The sequence below is a fragment of the Chiloscyllium plagiosum genome, chromosome 2 (assembly GCF_004010195.1).
Source record: "Chiloscyllium plagiosum isolate BGI_BamShark_2017 chromosome 2, ASM401019v2, whole genome shotgun sequence".
Taxonomy (NCBI): Eukaryota; Metazoa; Chordata; class Chondrichthyes; order Orectolobiformes; family Hemiscylliidae; genus Chiloscyllium; species Chiloscyllium plagiosum.
In genome coordinates this window covers 97,140,532-97,162,787 of record NC_057711.1, presented here as the reverse complement: position 1 = coordinate 97,162,787, position 22,256 = coordinate 97,140,532, and the positions used below count along the sequence as shown (strand labels likewise).

General features: G+C 39.5%; 1 long non-coding RNA gene across 3 annotated transcripts in view; it reads left to right on the top strand.

Moving 5' to 3' along the window:
- The window catches only part of LOC122562113, a 43,539-nt gene that overhangs the window by 2,145 nt on the left and 19,138 nt on the right, over window positions 1-22,256 (top strand). For 2 of the 3 annotated variants that reach the window (XR_006315225.1, XR_006315224.1), the window contains exons 2-3: window positions 3,479-3,566; window positions 16,044-16,171. This is a non-coding gene — a long non-coding RNA (uncharacterized LOC122562113). Of the gene's footprint in view, window positions 1-3,478; window positions 3,567-16,043; window positions 16,172-20,946; window positions 21,686-22,256 lie in introns of those variants that run through there. The other variant, XR_006315226.1, reaches the window with a different exon arrangement.

Sequence of the window (22,256 nt, the reverse complement as noted above, 5' to 3'; positions counted from 1 at the left end):
AAGAACTCATTATTGACTTTCGATGGGATGTTACTCATGTCCTCCTACCCATTAACAGCACAGAGGTGGAATGAGTGGAGAGTGTCAAGCTCCTGGGAGTGGTCATCCACAACAAACTATCTTGGACTCTTCATGTGGATGCATTGGTTACAAAGACTCAACAACGTCTCTTCTTCCTCAGGCAGCTGAGGAAATTTGGCATGACAGTGAATACCCTTAGGTAAGAACAATGACTGCAGATGCTAGAAACCAGATTCTGGATTAGTGGTGCTGGAAGAGCACAGCAGTTCAGGCAGCATCTAAGGAGCAGCGAAATTGACATTTCGGGCAAAAGCCCTTCATCAGGAATAAAGGTGAATTCATCAGGTGAATACCCTTGCCAACCTTTATAGGTGTGCCATTGAGAGCATTCTGTCTGGATGTATCACTACCTGGTATGGTAGCTGTGCCATTCAAGATCACAGGCGGTTACAGAGAGTGGTGAACTCGGCCTGGACAATCACAAAGTCCAACCTCCCATCTGTAGAACACATCTACCAGGCCCACTGTCAAGGAAAAGCTGCCATTCTCAAAGATCCATCCTACCCTGTGTCTTTCTACAATCTCTACCATTGGGGAGAAAGTACAGAGGCCTGAACACATGAACCAGCTGGTTTCAAAACAGTTTCTACCCTACTGTTGTTAGACTACTGAAAGGACTTGCAAACTCTTAACATTCACCTGCACCTGTGTTTTTGCTTTTGCCACTGTTTACCTATCTATTCTGTTTACTTATCTATTCTACTTAACTCTATGATCTGCCTGTATTGCTCACAAGACAAAACTTTTCACTGTGTGCCCCGGTACACCTGGTCATAAATTCAATTTAATTCAACTCCGATGACTGACCTCCAAAAATCACAACCTGTTCTTTCTTGCCAGATATGTCTTTCATCCAAACAGTGAATGGAACATTTTGTGGATTTAGTGACCCCACTTCTACTTCAGAGATTGGTGTGTTTGGCATGCCTCACATCCAATCGCCAGTCATTAAATGTCCTGATTTATCTCTGGCCAGTGCACAGATTCACATACTAGCTGTTTTGTGTGTACAATACCCATTTGGATGTAATATTTTGGTTTAATGCTTTGGCTATTAGGAAATGTTTTACTCTTGAATATGGCTTATTGTGACATACCAAGTTCATCTTTGTATGGTCAAAATTAGCAAATGTTCTCAGATAATATTGTCAGGTCATTACGACATGATTGTCTCTTGCAACTCCTGCCATTGCTTATCTTTGGTAGTTGCTGACAGCAGTTGTTCACAATGTCTGTGGTCAAATTGTAACAGATCAATTCTAAACACATCTTCAAATCCAGTCTAGTATCTCAAGAGTTAGATCAAAAGAAATACTTGGCTCTTTGTGTGGGTTGTGCATCTACTCAGTATATTAGACATAATTATCCTGGCAGCTGGCTTATATCTGAACTCATATCCTTGCAGCTTGACAAGTGGATGCTGTGAACTTGGTGATACACTCATTGGAAGTTTACAGCAGGTCATTTCTAAAGGCTCATAATCAGTTTCCAAATGCAAATTTCTTGCTAAATAAGTTTGTATTTGAAATTTCTATCGTGCCACCTAATAAGAACAAATATCTCATGCTCTGTATTGGAATTGTTATCTTGTGCAGATGACAGGATTTTTGTCTTGCAGCCACTTCAGCTGTATATCTTTTGTAATTTTGCAATATGCAGAATTTTGATGACAGAATCTGCTTGAGAGAATCAAAGGCGTATTGGTGGTCATCTTGCACCACATTTTGGATGTCCTTCTTCAGCAAATCTCTCGACCAAGATACCTTCCCTCGAGGTTGGCAATATATGATGAGAAGAAGTTGAAAAGTCTGAGACAATATCGCAAATGCTCTTTATAATGTGGGCTTGATATCTGTTTAATACACCTAGATTTACCTGAATTGAGCTAGACACCATTTTGGAATAAATGGATGCAAAGACTGGCTGGCATTGTTGAATGCTAATCTAACATGGGGTGGCCCAGTGGTTAGCACTGCTCCCTCACAGCACCAGGGACCCAGGTTCTCAATTCCCACCTTGGGCAACTATCTGTGTGGAGTTTGCACATTTTCACCACATTTGGGGATTTCCTCCGGGTGCACCTGGTTTCCTCCCACAGTCCAAAGATGTGTGGGTCAGGTGAATTTTCCATGGGAAATTTGACCATAGTGTTGGGTGCATTAGTTAGAGGGAAATGGGTTACTCTTTGGAGGATTGGTGTGGACTTGTTGGGCCAAATGACATGTTTCCACACTGTAGGGAGTCTAATCTAATCAATGTGGTTTTACTGTGGCCATCTGTTGGTGCAGATGTGGTCATGCTCTGCATTTGTGTTCTCTATGACCATGATATTGGCAGCTATGCAAACACAACCATGTACAATCTCAGCAATGTCCATGAGTTGCTGGAATAGGTTTTGGCAAACTAACAGCCTAAATGGTAACTGTTGGAATCAGTATGGTCCAAATGATGTCTCAAATGTTTTGAATTCTTGGGATGCTACAGCTAAATGGACAGACCCATCATCATGCTTCACAGTCAGGTCAGAAAGTAAATTTGCTAAGAAAATGTAGAATTTAATTCTTTAAGCATCAGTTTTTAATGCAGATACCTTACAATTGAAAGTACATTGGAAAAATCCATGCTTGTATCATTTATACTCTTTCTTTAAATCACATCTGATGGAGCTATACTTACAGTTTTTCAATTGGTCAATCTTTCAATTGGTATTTTTCTCTGTTGTTTAGCTCTTCATAAAGCATCTCCTGAATGTGCACACTGCACTTTCTTGGAGGATCAATAAATGGAGTTTCATTGCCTTTGAGGTGCAATACTGCATCACACTTAAAATTGTTGATCATACCGTGTACTGGTGTTTAAGATTATTGCCTGATTTAATTGCATTACAAGTGGTCTGTTCCACCCAGTGAGTGTGTTTTGAAATTGATGAATTGAGGCTATACCAAGATCTGTGTATACTGGTAGTCCTAATGGTCATTGCTAGACCATTGGTATCTAACAGAAGATTTTGAGATGTCAACATCAGCTTGCATATTGGAACTGCTGTGTGATTCTGCCAGTGCTCAGAATTGCAATCTATTATACAAAGTGAGACAGTTTGTTGTGGGTTCTACTGTGGAGCTGAGGTGCATGTCTTTGGTATGCATAGCCGTAATATGTTGGCACAAGTTCCTGTATTGATCTTAGCTTTTAAAGTATTCAGTTGTCAAAGCTTCTGATTGCCTTATACCATTGGCATGGTGTGTGAGTTTAACAACATGAAAGCTTGATTATCTTCTGAAATTTTCTTTTTGCTTCATTGATTCTGCCCCTCGTGGTTTGTTTGCATTTATGCACCTTATTAATACTGCTGCCAGTGATGTTGTACCATCTTGTTGATACCTGTGTTTTGTTCTAGGATCTGGTTAGGCCTTTGGAATGATCTTTTCTGCACGAGTACCCAAAATGCTTTGATATCACACACTATACAGCGAGATAGATTTTGGGTAAGTGTGACGTCCATTAGAAATTTTGTTGGTTTGACCATTTTGATCAGAAGATGCTGTGGGAAAGGGCATGAGTGTGATTTTTCTTTTTACAAAGAAGAACATTCAGAGAAGCTCATTGAATTAATAATGCCTCTCTACTAAGTCTTCAGGAGTGATCTTCTAGAGAAGAAAGAGGGCCATATCATTTACACAAACAATCAGTTTTTACAGCAATTGGTGACAGATTCATGGTCAACATGACTGCAATCAGGTTTAGATACAGGATTTATAGTTGAATTTATAGTCCACAGCTGCTGTGGTAGGATTTAAAATAGTTTCCCCACAGCATGGGTCTCTGGATTACTGATCCAGTGACAACACAATGAGATGTCTCTGCAATTGTCTCTCCCAACTGTCTAACAACAGGAACACAAAACCAATCGTTATGTCTTTTAACCACCACTATTCTGCTCTTTGTAAATGAATGTGATGAGTTCACGTTGACAGCTAAAAGGGCAGTGTTACTGTATTGAAATCAGTATTTGTTTTATACCCTGTACTTAAGTATTTTGCTTGCTGCTATCATCCTCTCATAAGTAAGAGTATGTTAAGAGCCCAGATCTTCCTTGATGCAAATTGCAGCAGTCTATGTTTAGAATATGCTTGGTCCTCATTCCTCCTTCATTCCAGGGAACAAGGCACAAGGCTTAAGGATGAATTAATTCCTCGAATAAAAGCAAAACCACTTTTTAATCACAAAATTTGTATTAGCCATTGGGAGAGGAGAATGACCTGGGGAGGCAATCACACCTTCATGCATGTCCATATCTTTGTTTGCAACTGCTGTAACTGAACCCTATGCAGCAGATTCTTTGGAATGCTCGGACATTGGACTGGACCAGGACCTGGAAGTATTGGTTTTCTGTCTTTTTCAATTCACTCTGTGGCTTAGAACTGAGTATTCCCTAGGCACCGTAGGAGGAAATTCAGTCTCAATTATTTTATGTGCATAACTCATTAAAGATAATAGGACAGGTGGAGAAAACTGTTAATAAAGCATTGAGTATGTTTTGCTTGATTAGTAGTGAGAACAAAGAGGTCACGTTGAACTTATATAGGGCACTGGTTACAGCTCAGCTGGAGTATTGTGAACAGTTTTGGACACTACACTTCAGAAAAAATGTGAATGCGTTAGAGAGTACAGAAGAAGTTTATAAGAAGGGTCCCAGAGATGAGAAACATCAGTCAAGGTGATAGTTGGAACTGTGTTCCTTGCAGAGGAGAAGTTTTAAGAAAAAAGTTGATAGAGGTTTTCAAAATGACACCGGGCTTGGACAGAGTAGATAGAGAGAAACTGTTTCTGATCATAAGAGGCTTGAAAGCTGTTTTAAACTGTTTTGCAAAAGCAAGGTGAGATAAGAGTTTTTAGGATCTGGAATGGTATGGCAGTGCGATGGAAGCAAGTTCAACTGAAGCATTCAAGAGGGAAAATGCCAAGAGATTGACACTAATCAAAATGTTCAGGAGGCCAGTTCAGACATAATGGGCTCGATGGCCTGTTTCCACACCATAATATGTCTGTGATCAGCAGGTGAGTGATAAAGTTGTCAGAACATTAAACTAAGATCATAGTCCTATCAAGTTGTCATGTCTTAGACAAAATAGAGATGTGCATGGAGTCTGCTGTGCCAGCTCTTGCAATATGGAATTCTAATGGAAATCTATATCTTTAAAATATGAAGGAGAAACATTTGGTTGTGTTATGATCTCAGCTCTTGATAGACCATAGGTTTTAGTACTAGTCATTTGATGGCACAGAACTTGAGTATTGCTTTTCATTGTGAACTCATCAGACCAATTTCGAAGAACAACATTATAAGGGAAAAAAAACATTTATACCGTACAAGAGGAGACTGCTGATTTGTTGACAAGTGATAAAAGTTGCTTTTCCAGCAACACATTTTCAGCTCTGATCTCCAGCATCTGCAGTCCTCACTTTCTCCTTGTTGACAAGTGAGCCCTGATTGGTAGATACATCACCACGGGGAATGTATCATCACTGCTAATTGATCATTAACTGCCAACCTTTATTTCAAGTTTGAGCTAGGCAGGTTAACTCTGTCATAGAATTGCCAATTTTTGGCTCCTTTCTCAGGGCAATGCACTGACCAATCAGAACATATGCCTTTTCTCAGCAATGTATAAGTTTGATTTCTACAGTGGTCAAACATTGAACATATTCATTGAATGTAACTATTAATATTAATATAATGAAAGCACATGAGGTTATCACATAAAAGAAAGGAAGGAAAGGTAAATAAGACAACTTAGAATGACTTTACAAGCAGCAAAAATTCAACCCTTTTCCCCAGCAATATCCATTACAGAAATTCAATCTCGGAGAAGTATAACAACTATCTTCAATTTGAAACTTATTACTGAATTAATAAGGTCACAAGTATTTCCTTTTGGTGACTTTCTGCATATTGACCTGATGTGATTTCCTCCATCTCTCTCAAAGACAGGCAAACTGTTTGATGTACTTATGACTTTGTCCGCTGTGAGGGTGCAAAAGCAGCTTAAGACTTCTTTTCATCTCTGATAACCTGAAAACTTCCAAAAACAGTTGCTGGTTTGCATCTTCTCTTCAGAAGTGCAACTTACTTCTGTCCTGGCTATGCTGGTAAATCTAGTGAATCTCGCAGCTATTATCTCACTAGACAGATTATTTAGCCATTTATCTTGAATCACATGACTTCCTAGAGTTCCAAATGATCTCATAGTTCCAAATGATGTTCTGGCCCTGTCGTTAAGAAAAGAACAGATCGTCATAGCACTGAAAACCGTACATCCATTTATCACTACTTTAGGATTCACATTCCTTAACACATAAGCTTTCACCAACACTGGAACAATAAAAACAGAGTTTTGGAAAACAAAGAACTTAATGTGAAAAACATGTTTGGAAAATGTTGCACTTTTGCTTGACAATAATCAGGTATCTTCTTATTTATTTTCCTGCAAAAATGGAGAAAAATAGCAGAAAGCTGAAACACAAAGAGACTTGAGGCTACCTGTCCTTGAAAAACAGAAAGCTAGTACACAGACCCAGCAGGAAGGCTAATAGAATATTTGCCCTTATTTCAAAGATGTTAGATATAGGAATAGCGAAGTCTCACTGAAACTTGCAAGGTGCTGGTGAGACCAGAGTTCAGCGAGCAGTTTCCGTCCCCCTATTTTAGGAACAATATCTTTTCATTGAAGGCAGTTCATAGAAGGTTCGCTGTCATGGAGACTTGGCTTATAAGCAAAGGTCAAATAGGTTGGGACTCTACCTTTGGAATTTTGAAAAATGAAATGTGGTCTTATTGAAATACGTAGGATTCTTAAAAGGCTTGACAGGTAAATGCTGAGAGGATGTTTCCCCTCATGGGAGTGTCTAGGATCAAAGGGCATAGTCTCAGAATAAAGGGACACCAATTTAAGACTAAGATGAAGAGGAATTTCTTCCCACAGAGAGTTGAATGTCTTTGGAATTCACCACGGGGAGGTCGGGGCATTACTTATACCTAAGGCTGAGTCAGACAGATTCTTGTGCTGTTAGGGAATCAAGGGTTGTGGGGAAAGTGCAGGAAAATGGACATGAGAAATGTTGGATCAGCCATGATCATACTGAGTGGCAGTTCAGAGGCCAAATGACCGAATTGTGATCTATTTCTTTCTATTTGTGATCTCACATATCTGTCTGCACTTCCTGTTGCTCCCTATGCATATGGATTAAGTCCCTAATTGTTGACACCACAGTGACCTCTCCTGCCTGGGGCTGAGCAGTTCCCTGCTCTCCAGAATCTGTCAAGTTCCAGCAGTGTGGGACACCTCTCCTTCAGCCAGCTGTGAAGCTCTGGCAGTGAGGTTCTCATTAGGATGTATTTACGCACATTCTAAGCTTAACATTCCCAGTGAGGTGTCAGTATCTGGAATAGTGGAGGTGCAGGAAGCAGCCTTGCTGTTGCTTCCTCTGAGGCCTATGTGTTCTCGTCTTCAGACTTTGAGGAGGTTGACTCTATGGATGCCACCCATTTCAGTGAGATGATGGCAGACATGCTGATGGTGCATGCAAGACAAAAGAAAGAGAAGGCATTGTGGCCAGCTGTCAAAAGTGGTGTGCAATGATGAAGAGTGGCAGAGATTCTTGATCAGAAAAGGAATCAAGGGTTTTGCAGAAAAGCTAGGAAAGTCAAATGAGGAAGTTTGGATCAGGCATGATCCGATTGAATGGTGCAGCAAGTTCAAGGAGCAGAATGGCTTACGGTCTTATGGTCTTTTGGCTGTGTACAATGGCTTTGCATTAAGGCACATTGAGCAGATTGGATATGATACAGTGTACTACTGGTTAACTACATCATTGTTCTCATTTACTATACTATATAGTAACCATTAGAGTCATAGAGTCTCACAGCATGGAGACAGTCCCTTTGACCCAAACTGGTCCATGTCGACCAAAATGTCCATCCACAGTAACCCCATTTCCCTGTGCTTGGCCCATATCCTTTAAATCCTTTCCTATCCATATATTTGTCCAAATGCCTTTTGAATGTTGTTAATGTACTTGCCTGAACCATTTTTGCTGGCAGTTCATTCCATATGCTTACCACTCTCAGATTTCCTTTTATTCTTTCCCTTCTAACCTTAAATTGCTGTCCTCTAGCCATCGATTCCCCAATCCTGGGAAAAAGACTGAGTGCATTCACCCCATCCATGCCTTTCATGATCGATCTTATACACCTCTATAAGGTACCTCTCAGTCTCCTAAAACTCCTCCTAGTTTGTCCAAACTCTGTATAACTCAGACCATTGAGTCCAGGTAACATCCTTCTGCACTCTTTCCAGTTTAATAACATCCTTCCTGTAACAAGGTGACAAAAACTGAACACAATTCTCCAAGTGTGGACTAGCCAACGTCCTGTATAATGGCAATATAACTTCCCAGCTTCTATACTCAATACCGTGACTGATGAAGACCAGTGTGCCAAAAGCCTTCTTCACTGCCCTGTTTACCTGTGACTCCACTTTCAGCAAACCGTGCACCTGAACTCCAAGATTCCTCTGTTCTACTACACTCCTTAAGACACTACCATTCACCATGGAACTCCTAGCTTGATTTGACGTTCCAAAATGCAAGACCTCTTTTTATCTATACTATACTCCATTTGTCATTTCTCAGCTCACTTCCCCAGCTGATCAAGGTCCAGTTACAATTTCTGATAACCTTTCTCACTGTCCACGATACCACCTATTTTAGTGTCATCTATAAAATTACTAGTCATGCCATGTACATTCTCATCCAAATTATCAATATAGATAACAAACAGTAATGGGCTCAGCACCAAACCCTGAGGCACTTCACGAGTCACAGGCCTCCAGTCGGATAAACATCCTTCCACTACTACCATCAGCTTCCTACCATCAAGCCAATTGTGTATCCAATTTGCTAGCTTGCCCTGGATTCCATTTGATGTAACCTTCCAGAGCAGCTTACCATGTGGAACCTTATCAAAGGTCTTATAAAAATCCATATAGACTGCATCTATTGCCCTGCCCTCGTCAACCTCCCTAGTCACTTCATCACGAGCTCTAATAAATTTGGGGTAGGATCTCCCACTCACAAATTCATGCTGACTACTCCTAATCAAACCCTGTCTTTCCAAATGCATGTGTATCTTATCCCTCAGAATCTTTTCAAGCAATTTACCCACCACAGATGTTAAACTGACTGGTCTATAGCTCACAGACCTTTCTTTGCAGCCCTTCTTGAATAAAGACACAACATTTGCTACCCTCCAGTCTTCCAGGACCTCACCCGTGGCCAACAATGACGAAAAATATCAGTTAGGGCCCTGCAATTTCTTCTCTAGCCTCTTGCAGTATTCTTGAATATATCTGGTTAGGACCAGGAGATTTATCCACCTTCATACATTCTAATACATCCAACACCCCCTCTACTGTGATATGGACTAGCCCCAAGATATCACCACTAATTTCCCCAAGTTCCCAAGTCTTCATGTCTTTCAGTATGATAAGCACAGAGAACCTCATCCATCTCCAGTGGTTCTACACATACATGTACACTTTAGTCCTTGAGGGGCCCTATTCTCTCTCTCTCTCTCTCCAGTTATTCTTTTTCCTTTAATGTATTTGAAATACCTCCATTAAAATTAAAATCCTCGACTTCGATAACCCTATTGGTCCTGCAAGTCTCCCCAGTCTCTCTTCAAATTTGTTCCTCTAATTCCCATTGAATATTTGGGAGCATACAATACAATCCTAGTAACATCACCATCCCCATCTTATTTCTTAACTCCACTTACAAAGCCTTACTGGAAGATCCTTCAGTTATTTCATCTCTGGTTATTGCTGTGATATTCGCCTTAATCAAAAATGCAACTCCCTCTCCCCTCCTCCTAACACCTCTGTTCTACCTAATGCACGTGTACGCTAGCACATCAAGCTGCTAGTCCTAATTCTCCCTTCGCTATATTTCTGTAATGGCTATAATATCCCAGTCCCATGTACATATCCACGCACTAATTTGTCAGCCTTACCTGTCAGCCCTCTTGCGTTGAAATAAATGCAATTTAACCCAACAGGCATTTATTAGTATTAACTTACTATTCTTCAACTTACTATTTGTGATTACTGTATCTCCTTCAAGCCTCATACTTGCCTCCCTGCTGTTGAGGATCCCATCACCCTATCAATCCGATTTAAATCCTCCCTTGCAGCACCTGCAAACCTGCGGCCAAGATATTGGGCCCCCTCCAGTTCAGGTGCAACCCTGCTCCTCTTGAACAGGTCACCTCTGTCCCAGAAAAGATCCCAATGATCTAAAAATCTGAATCCCTGTTAGCCACGCTAAATATCTGCCATATTCTCCTGTTCTTACCCTCACATGCATATGGCACTGGTAGTAATCTGGAGATTATCAGAAACAAGGTCCTGGTTTTTAACTTTTTTCCTAGCTCTCTAGAATCACTCTGCAGGAGTGTATCCCTATTTCTATCATATGTCATTTGTGCCAACATGCACAATGACTTCTGGCTGCTCCCCATCCCCCTTCAGAATGGTCTGCAGCCGCTGGGAGACATCCTGGATGTTGGCACCTGAGAGGCAACACAGCATTCTGGATTCCCATTTGAGACCACAGAATCTCCTATCTGCCCCCCCCCCCCCCCCCCAACTACTATCAAGTCTCCTATCACTAAGGTCCTGTTTACTTTTACCCTTTCCCACTGGGCACCGGAGCCAATTGTAGCGCCACCAATCTGGCTACTGCCGCTTTCCCCTGAGTGATCATATTCCCCGCGCCCTCCACCAACATGCTATACTTGTGTTCAAGGGGAATGGCCGCTGGGGATTCCTGCACTCTCTGCCGATTCCCTTTGCCTTTCCCGGTGGTCAGCCATTGACTTTCTGCTCAGATGGTCCATAGCATCAAAGATTATGCATGTCACATCAAACATTCCCTTATGGATTCACTTCCTGCAGAGATCCTTCAGGTGTCTCTCATCTCTTTATTGAGTCCAAAATAACAATCTCATTACAAAGTTTATTGCCAAAGTTCTTGTAACTTATGTTGTCTGACATGGTGTGCAACTACATCCCCAGGCTCATGAGACAGCACCTTTAAAACTGACAACCATCTAGAAAAACAAGAGTAGCAGATACATGGGGACACCATCGCCTGCAAGTTCCCCTTCAAAACACTCGTCATCTTGACTTGGAGATATATCACCGCTCCTTCAGTGTCACTGAGTCAAAATGCTGGAGCTCCTTGTTAACAGCATTGTAGGTGCCCCTACAGCACATCAATTGCAGTTGTTCAAGAAGGCTGTTCGGCACAACATCGTGGGCCAAAGGGCCTGTTCTGTGCTGTATTGTTCTATGTTCTATGTTAAGGCAGCTCACCAACACTTCTCCAGGGCTATTGGGAAGTATATGCTAGTCCAGCCAGCGATGCCCACATCCCATAGAAACTGAAACTACTTTAAACAAGTATGTGATGCTGTTAACGAGATGCAAAATTTCAGCAAAGATAATGTTTTGTGCATTTTAATGCATTATTTTGTTTTTGATTACTAGAAAGAAGAACTAACTTAACTTCATGCCTTTTAGCACCATAGGACACTTCAAACACTTACAGTCAAGGAAATACTTTTGAAATATCATCATAGTGTTAGTGGTTAAATTTGTGATTCAATACCAATGTGCTACATTTCAATTAGCTAGCTGAGCTACTTGAATCTTAGAACTAATAGTGTAAAAATAGTCCTAACATGAAAATACAAATGTTACACTTGCTGCTGAAGTGTGATACTCTATGATAAACAGGGCAAGTCGATCAACAGTGCAGCACAAGGCTCTGATCTGATGAACTAATGCCTCTTAGACGTGCTGGTGAATCATCTTTTTCACCAACCTCCGACAGTCTGCTCTCTATTTTGTAAGTTCACTTTGGAGTTTATGGCATTTAGTGGACAGACTGTTGTTTTTATCACCTCTGGGCTATACCACATTAGATTTTATTTTTTTTTTGTCATTCAGTACTGAACAATTCCATCATGATCCATTGAATGTGGTCTTGTGATCGAACAAAAAAAGAATAATCTATTTCAGATACTGTCTCCAATTCTTGAAGGTTTCTGAATATTATTCAAATACAGGAAATTAGATTTTGGTTAACTTCAATCGATTCAAAGTTTCACTAAAATATTAATTCAACCGAAGTGGGGAGGGAATCTTCTAACATTGTTGGTATTTTGACAAAGAATGTAAGATTGATCTTCTTTCACTCGAGCAGTCAAAAATCCCAACCAGCTTGTAAGTCAGTGGATAGATGACTCTATGATGTGATCATGTGCTCATGTTCACAACTTAATGGGAAATGTAAATAGTTCCTAGATGCAGTATCAGTAATGGGCAGGCTGACCTAAGGTGTCTTGTGTCCTACTGTTTTTACTTAATAATGCAAGAGTTTTACAGTTTTACATTTTACTTTCAATTTTAGTTGACCAACTCAACCCAAACAATATCTTTCTCTCAGTGTGCCTTCTGTTTACTCATCTGTTCTGGTGTTTATGGGAGCTGTATTGTGGGACATGATTTCTGATCTTAGGCTCCAAGGATTAGCAGGGTCCTCTTCTTATGTCTGTTTGGGCCTTCAAGAAGCCTATTGCTGTCTGTATCTCTTCAGGTTGCTCCTGAGAAGCCTGCTATCAAGCTCCACAAGTCACTCGCCATCCTGACTGGGAAAGATATTATTGTTCCTTCAGTATCACTGGGTCAAAATCCTGGAACACCCTCCTTAATAACATTGTGGGTTTACCGACTGAGAATGGACTGCAGCATTTCAAAAAGCAAGCTCCCCATTACATTCTCAAAATCAACTATGAGCAAGCATTGACTGCTAGTCCAGCCAGCACTATCCACATCTCTTGAAAGGAGTATAATTAGTACCCAAGGTTAGATGCATGACATTTGATACTCTGTTTATGAAGATTTAGTTCTGAATTTTGTTTCTATATTAATTAATAGGCTGGCTTGGCTTCATTAATGGTAGCTAAGAGATCATAAAAATTCAGAGAAATCATCCTGAATCTTGGACTGTCAAAGTTTTTAGATTAAATAACATCTAATCAATTTTCTATTGCCATCAGGGCTGCAAACTGTAAATTCAAGGAATCGAAGGCCTGACTACTGGTCACCTCTTAGACATGGAACAGTTGCTATACATTCTATGAATGTGTAAACAAAGAACAAGTTTCCCTCATTTAATTGCAAATGATACTTGTTGACTGTAGAATCACAGGATCAGATGTTGCATATCCCAAGAGAGTGGTATCAAAATTTCACATGGCAGTGTGCTCTATATTAAAGAAAAGGCAGTAGCTAAAATAAGAGTGGCACCCTTGGAGGTAACAATCGGGGAATTGATAAGGAGAACAGAAGAGTAACAGATATTTTAAACCAATATTTTGCATCCGTTTTCATGGTGGAATGCACTATAACCTTCCCAAAGGTTATAGTAGGCTGCTAAGATTAGATACAGTGTGGAAACAGGCCCTTTGGCCCAACAAGTCCACACCGACCCTTTGAAGACCAATGCACCCAGACCCATTCCCCTACACCTAACACGACAGGCAATTTAGCATGGCCAATTCACCTAACCTGTACATCTTTGGACTGTGGGAGGAAACCAGAGCACCTTGAGGAAACCCACACAGACACAGGGAGAATGTGCAAACTCCACACAGACAGTTGCCTGAGGCAGGGAATTGAACCCAGGTCTCTGGTGCTGTGAGGCAGCAATGCTAACCACTGTGCCACCGTGCCGCTAACTAGAGGAAAGACCTTATAATAGTCTTATCACAAGGGATAAAGTATTTGACAAATGGGATGTTAAAAAAAAAGACCAGTCGCCAGGACCTGATGGTTTGCATTCAAGAGTTTTAAAGGAAATGGATATAGAGATAGTGGTAGCATTGGTCACAATATTCCAGAACTCATGAGATTCAAGAGTTCCAGTACTTTGGAAACCACTAATGTGCTGCCCTTGTTCAGGAAGGAAGGGAAACAGAAAGGTAGAAACTGTAAGTCAGTTAACATAATACCTGCTACATAGCTAGAAAATGCTTAAATCCATTATTAAGGAAAAATTGCAGGAGATTTAGAAAAGCTTGACACAATCAAACAGAGTCAATATAATTTTGTGAAAAGGAAATTTTGTTTGACAAATTTGATAGAGTTCTTTAAGGATATAACAAGCAGTATTGATAAAGTAGAACTGGTAGCTGTTAAAATATGTTTGGAATTTGAGAAAGTATTCAATAAACTCCCACATCAAAAGCTATTTCATAAGATAGGAATCATAATATTGGGGATAAGGTATTGGAATGGATTGAGAATTGGTTAACAACAGAAGACCGAGTGTGGTGATTACTGGGTTATTTTCTGGTTGGAAAGGCAGAATTGCTGGATTTTCAAATTAAACAGTTCTACGACCTCAATTATTTGCAACCTATATCAGTAACTTGGGAAGAGGGGGCAGCGTGTAAATTACCCAAATTTGCTGATGATACAAAAATAGGTGGAAAGGTATGTTGTGACGAGTGGGCAAAAGCATGATGGAATTAAATGCGAGAATGTGAGAGATCATGAACTTTGTTAGGAAGAGTCAAAAGGCAGACTAATGTTTAATTAGAGAAGAACTCCAAAAATGTACAGTACAGAGGGATGTAGGTGTAATTGTGCATGAAAGGGAAAACATTGGCATTCTGGTAAATCAAGTAATAAAGAATGTAAACTGAAGTTTAGCCTTTATTGCTAAGAGTTTGAAGTTTAAAAGCAGAGAGGTCTTGTTACGACTGTCCAGGATGTTGGTAAAACCACACCTAAAGTATGTTTTTTGCTCGCATATTTTTAAAAGCCTATACTGGCATTAGAGGTCATTCAGAAGAGATTCCTGATACTGATTTCTGTGAAGAATGTTTGACTTATCAAGAATAGTTAAACAGTTTTGACTTTTATTCTTTGGCGTTTAGAAGAATAAGGGGTTGTACTATTGAAACACAAGATTCTGAAGGGACTTGATAAAATAGATGTCTGTACTAGTGGTGTAACCTTGCACAAGAGGACATATTTATGGAAAAAGGGACACTGAATTAAAACTGAGATGTGAATTAATTTCTTCTCCCAGACAGTAGTGAATATCTGGACTTCTCTACCCCAGAGAGTTGTGAAAGCTTAAATCACTGGAAGTATTTAAAGAAGAGGTAGATAGATTTTTGAAATATCAGGGAGTTTATAGCAATGCAGAGTTGACATAAAAGAGAAACTGAGGTCTTGGGCAAATCAGCCATGACCTTGTTCAATAGTGGAAGTGAGGACTGCAGATGCTGGAGAGTCAGAGTCAAAAGGTGAGGTGCTGGAAAAGCACAGCAGGTCAGGCAGCATCTGAGGAGCAGGAGAGTAGACATTCCTGATGCCCCTTCAGGGCTTATGCCTGAAACATTGACTCTCCTGCTCTTCGGATGCTGCCTGACCTGCTGTGCTTTTCCAGTGCCACCATTTTCAAATCTTATGCAATGGTGGTGCAGGTTTGAGAGGCTAGATGGCCTGCTGCTACTCTTATTTCTTAAGTTCGTTAACTGCCTTCCTTTCAGATTAGTTCTCAATTCTTCAGCTCAAAGTCATGGATAATTTATTTCTTTTTTCTACTGGGAATGTGATATATCATCACCTAATCTCTACTTCTTCATTTCCACTTGGCTCTGTGAGTTTCTGAATGTCAAATCCTCACTAACAGTACAGGTCATTATATTATAACATTTGTTGTGGTTGATGAATTGGGGATACTGTTTCTGTATGTGAACTTTTAAAACATGATTACAGCGCCATCACTTTAAACACTATTTCTAAAGCATGATTTTTCTGTAACAGAGTTGCACAAGAATACAACCAACATGTTAAAGAAAAACTGACTAATTTCCAGACTTTCTTGGTGATGTGATAGGAGGGATTCAACAAAGGAGTTCTGTACAGCCTGAGAAGGAGTTTCTGAATGTGAGGTAGGTTCATGGACATTATCCTCCTCTTCATCAGCATCCTTCACAGTATTAGTATCATAGCCCACAAGGAAGATTTTCCTTTCTTCCTGTGATTTCACATCCTGTTCATCATCATAAGCTTACCCCTTGATACAAATTAAGAAAGTGAAGGGTAAGGATTGCAAGAGTAGGGAACTCTGGATGACTCAAGTCACTGAGGCTCTAGTCTTAAAGAAGGAGGCATATAACATGCATGGACAGCCTGGAATTAAAAGCAGCAGAGCTATTGAGAGAAAGTGGGATTATGACAATGAGTTGATTGACTAGCCATTATCATATTGAATGGTGGAGAAGTTTCTGGGCTGAATGGCCAATTTCTTCATCTAGCTTCTATGCTTTTATCCCTGTAGCAATATATTCTCCAGGAGCTTCAATACCTGTATCTCAAAGGTGAGTTCCTTAATGTTCAGAAATGATGTTGTAGTCACCTGCATCTTCCATACCAACAGCACATTTTTCCTTTGCACTAAGAATGATTTAATTAGTTGAAAACTGATAATTGAGTATTATCTCCCAGATTGCAGGTGACAGTTAATCCAAGATCAGTTGATCTATAACTGATTTTATTTTAATGCACATGTAATTGGTTGTTATTGAAACCGGACTCTCTCGCTATAAAATACTTGTGAACGGTTAGTTAAACAGCTCTTAACTTGAAAGAGTGAAGAATTTATTGTTGTGTTGAGTGCACCAGGAAGAAACGTAGAAATGATCAGGGTATTACAATGCATATTATGGTCAGCAATGCACTCTACCTCATCATTAAGGGCTTAATGGTCATCTTTGTCCAGAACTAATTGGTGATCTGGCAAGAAGGGCAAATAATTGGGAGAGTTGGATAGAGACGGAGAGAGAAAGAGAGAGAGGAGCCTAGAGAGATACTTACTTCCTCCTTGTCACCTCCAGGAAAAAGGCAAATCACACCTTTCAATCTTGATTAAAGATATAGATTGTAAAGGGTCTTTTTAATAAAGGAGAGAAAGAGAGGGAAATACATATTTTTACAGATATCAAAAATATTAAAGACTCTGGGATAGTGCGGGAGAATGACATTTCAGTAGAGGATTAGCCATGATCTAATTGATTGGGAGAGCAGTCTTGAGGGCTAAACATCCTACTCCTACTTCATTTGTGTATTTCCTAAAGGCATTCTAGAGATTAGATTGCTGAAAGAGGGGATACACAAGATGGAAGAAGTGGAGCAGTTCTGCAATCTGGAGGATTGAAGGCCTTGAGGAGGTTCGAGTGATATACAAGGACAAGAAGAGTAATTTGAAAATAGGCTATGAAGTTTAAATTTGAAGCTGTAATTGAACTGGATTCCAAGTGTGGTCAGTTAACAATGTTGGGTAACTGGAACGTTCCCTCTCGTCCAACCTAAGAAGGGAAATCATGTTTAGGTAAAGTCACATCTAGTTATCCAATGATAGGTAACTGAGTCAAAGATGTACAGCAAGGAAACAGACCCTTCGGGCCAACTCGTCCATGCCAACCAGATATCCTAAATTAATCTAGTCTAATTTGCCAGCATTTAGCCCTTATCCCCTGAAATCCTTCCTGCTCCTTTAACCATCTAGATGCCTTTTAAATGTTGTAATTGTACTAGTCTCCACCACTTCCTCTGGCAGCTCATTCATATTATCTAGTCACTATTAAAATACATATTACTTAGTCACTCTTATACTGCTATTTGTGGGAACTCGCTGTGCATGAACTGGCTGCCGTACGTCCTGTTTCATGAAGATGCCTATGCTTCAAAAAGTACTTCATTGACAATAGATGTTTGAAATGTCCCAAGGTCAACAAAAAAGTATGTAATGCAAATGGGTACAAAGTAACATATCCAAATACTACATGGCAAATTCTGTTAATACAGTATACCAGGTATTGCTCATTTTGCATTAATTATGGGAAGCTTAGATCCACATTCAGTTCCCTTAACAACAGATGAAACTATTTGTAAAGAGTACTATAATGAAACAAACTAGCTTTTATTTTTTTGGGAAAAGGGTTGCAGTTTCCCTAATTCTGTTTATCCAGTGATTAACTGTGTCACATAGGTGGTTAAGGTTCCAGGATTTATTCCTTTTTTCCAGCGATTTAACTTATTTCCGCCACAGAGATGCTACAATTGGCACCTGTGTCTTGCAGTTAGTGAGAGGAAGAACAGGTTCCTAGTCCTGACCATAAAGGAAATGTTTTAAATGTCTTTGCTTTCCTCTCTTCTGCTTTCACCCCCAACAATAACAATTTGCATTGAGTGCCTTTCATGTTGAAATGTTTGGGAAGTTGTTCTTAGAGGTGCAAGATAAGGTAAAAAAAAAGAGATGTTAGAAAGTATAAATGTGACCTTTCTCACCAATTTTTGCCTGTAGTTAACAGTACCCAACTGTTAAGAAATAAATACTGACCAAAAAGGAGCAAATTGAATAGCATGTTCTGACATGGGCTGTGAATGTGATTATATATACAAATAATTAGATCAATATCTCAGTACTTAACACTGGGACCATCATTTGTGGTTTATCTGATTAGTCTAGATACAGAAACCCAGCAAAGATATTGGAATGTAGTACTTAGGGTGTTTGTTTAAAAATAAAGGGTATTCCACTGAGGACAGAGATGAGGAGATTTTTTTTTCCTCAGAGGGTCCAGAGTCCATAAAATCAAAACACATAGGAGCAGAAGTAGGCCATTCAACCCATTAAACTGCTTTGCCACACAATAAGTCATGGTGGATCAAATAATCCTATGAGTCTTTAGAGTGGATGCAAATTCTTTGAATATATTTAAGGATGAGATAGATAGGCTCTTGATAAGCAAAGAGGTGAAAGGCTGTATGAACTAGATGAGAATGTGGAATAATCACATCAGGTAGGATCTTGTGGAATGGCAGAGTAGGCTTCATGGGCTGAGTAATCTACTCCTGCTCCTAATTCCTGTGTTTGTGTTTTGAACGCCAGATCTCAAATTGCTTGTAAGTTGAAAGTAACCTCCAAATATGCAGGATAATGGCAAATGATTTGTAATGTAGACATGTTTAAGGCACACATGTAGCGAAGAAAAAAATAGATGCCATCTTATTCACATGAATTATGTTAAAATAGATAAGGATGAACCTGAAAGAGAGCCATGAATCTTAGTGCAATTCCAAACAAACACAGTAACCTGGAAAATGGAATAAAACCAGAAATTGCTGTAAAAGTTGAGCAAGTCTGGCAGCATCTATGGAGAGAGATCAGAGTTAACATTTCAGGTTGAGTGACAGTAGCGGAGAACTCAGAATGAAATGTTAACTCTGATTTCTCTCCACAGATGATGTCAGACCTGCTGAGCTTTTGCAGCAATTCTGTTTTTAATTTCTGATTTACAGCATCCAGAATTTTTTTTTTAACCTGGAAAATGAGGGAGATGTTGAACTATATAACCATAACAGTCAAATGTAAGTAAGAGATAATCATCAAACTTCACTAAGACTCTCATAAGATTTACACTGGATTGTTACATCAAATTCAACTTGCCAGTCAATCAGAGATGTGAATTGTTCTACTATCATTACCTATCAGCAAGTCAACTTATAACCTCAGTTAAAAGAAATTTTAGACCAGTAAAGGACCTTGGTCAGCTATAAAATGGGTCCTCAACTAAAACATCCTCTATCCCAGACATTTTCAACTTAGCAGAATTATCATAGAAAAAAGACATGCAAGGTATATTTTAGCAAAAATAGTTTTTATTAATTTAGCAACATCAGTACTTAGAATCATAATTTCAAAATTCTAGGATTTGGTTGTAAGCATGTAAATATGAGATGACAGCTTCTTTATATGTGCATCAAAACATTTATTGTAGGAAATGTCAATTTAATAATGAATATTGTGTCACAGAATATAAATGATAGTTATAATATGGTTATTCTCCTTTAAATTATGCACAGTGTTTAAGGCCACTTTGAAAACATTTGATATGCAATCAAATATAATTTAGAAAAAACTATTTTCAAAATCTAGTGTAATTTCTTTAGATTGTATTTATCTCAATTTTACAACTTTACAAAGTAGGAGGGAATCTAATGTTAAATATTCCTTTTGTAAAGCGAGATGGTAGTTCTCTAGCTGAGTGTGTATTGCCATTTAAAAGTTTTAGTCTATATGGTTAATTGAATAAGTTGATGTTGTCCATTGTCTTAAAAAAACAAATCTTATTGCGTCTTTCATGAATTCTCACAGTCCAACTACTCACCTTGACTGACTTCTATCACAGCTGTTTGGCTAACCTTCAAAGTCCCTGAATGTCCCATATTTTTCCATGTTGTGTTTTCTCAGTATTTTCTTGGCACTTGTGCCAAAGCTGCATCTAGTGCATTCTACTTCCAATGCTTTCATTAATTTGGCCATTTCTTTGCAGAGAGACGTTCAGTTACTGGAGACAGCTCCAGAGAAAGAAATATAAGGCTGGTTTCTTGGAGATAAATGAAAACAAACCTTGTTTCAGGTTCATGTTAGACTCCTATTTTATATCTTATTGTTCACACAACTGGAGTCAATTGACTATAAATAAAAAAGAATGTCAAATGCATCTCATCCAAAACTATCCCTACCCAAAAAATAGATTGTGTTAGGTTAAAATGAACTCATGAGTATTTGTGATCTTAGTTAAGAAATAAAGCAGGATAGATTTACACTTCTGATGAAGGGTTACAGTACTGAAAATGTTAACTTGTTTTCTCTCTACAGTTTCTGCAAGACCTGCTGAGTTTCTCCAATACTGAAATAACAACATAGAGAAGCTGGTATCCTGTCAGCAAGTTACCCTTACTTTTCACAAGTAAATAAACTGGCTGTGGACAGCCAGCTCAAATTCAGTTTCCTGAACTGAGGAGATTTTAAATCCCTTGGTTTATTTTTTCCCCCGGTTATATGTATATTTTTATTTAAAGTCCACATGAAGTCACAGCACCTGATAACATTCACCACTGTACATCAAAACTCAGCAGAGAAATAGAGATGTTAACATAGAACACTCCAAATCTCATTATAAATAAAAACATAAAACATTTTGTCGAAACATAGATAAATTTTTCCCCTTAGAAAAAGTACTGCAAAAATCTAAATACATTGCATAAAAAGAAAAGCAAAACTTACCGTCTCCTAGATGTAAAAGGTTGAACAACAAGTCAAATTCCACACAAAAATAATAGCACACAGCAACAGACACTGTTCAAAGCACATCACAGAAAAGTAAGATGTGATATAAAACATTTCATAGGAACACATCTCATTTTAGACAGTAATACAAAACAGTAAAAACAGACAACCTTCAATGCTATCGGTCAGCCTACACATGGACCAGCTGGCAGTCATCCTACACAACACCCACACAGGCCCAGTCCACCTACAAAGGCATAATGTACATACAAAAAACATGACAAAGGCACATTCCATTCATGGAGGCCTGGCCACACACAAAGGCACAGTCCACACACAAAAACTCAGTACAGGCAGTTCTGTAATAATGCGCGTTTCAGCAGCGCAAATTGGCAATAACGTGATTGACGAATTATGACCATTGTTTGGATAACACAAACTTTCTACTGAATGGGTATAGTGATTTTCTATTAGCGATCTTCTCCAGCACAATTTTCTATAGCGCGAGGCTGCAGAGAAACACAATTTTTGTGTTATAGCAGAACAATCTATACCCACGAAGGCTTGGTCCAGGGCTCATACCTCCAAACGGACCCCACCACCAGGGACATATTTCCCTCCCCTCCCCTATCAGCGTTCCGAAAAGACCGCTCCCTCCGTGACTCCCTCGTCTGGTCCACACCCCCCACCAACCTAATCTCCACTCCCGGCACCTTCCCCTGCAACCGCAAGAAATGCAAAACTTGCGCCCACACCTCCCCCCTTACTTCCCTCCAAGGCCCCAAGGGATACTTCCATATCCGCCACAAATTCACCTACACCTCCACACACATCATCTATTGCATCCGCTGCAACCGGTGTGGTCACCTCTATATTGGGGAGACAGGCCACCTACTTGC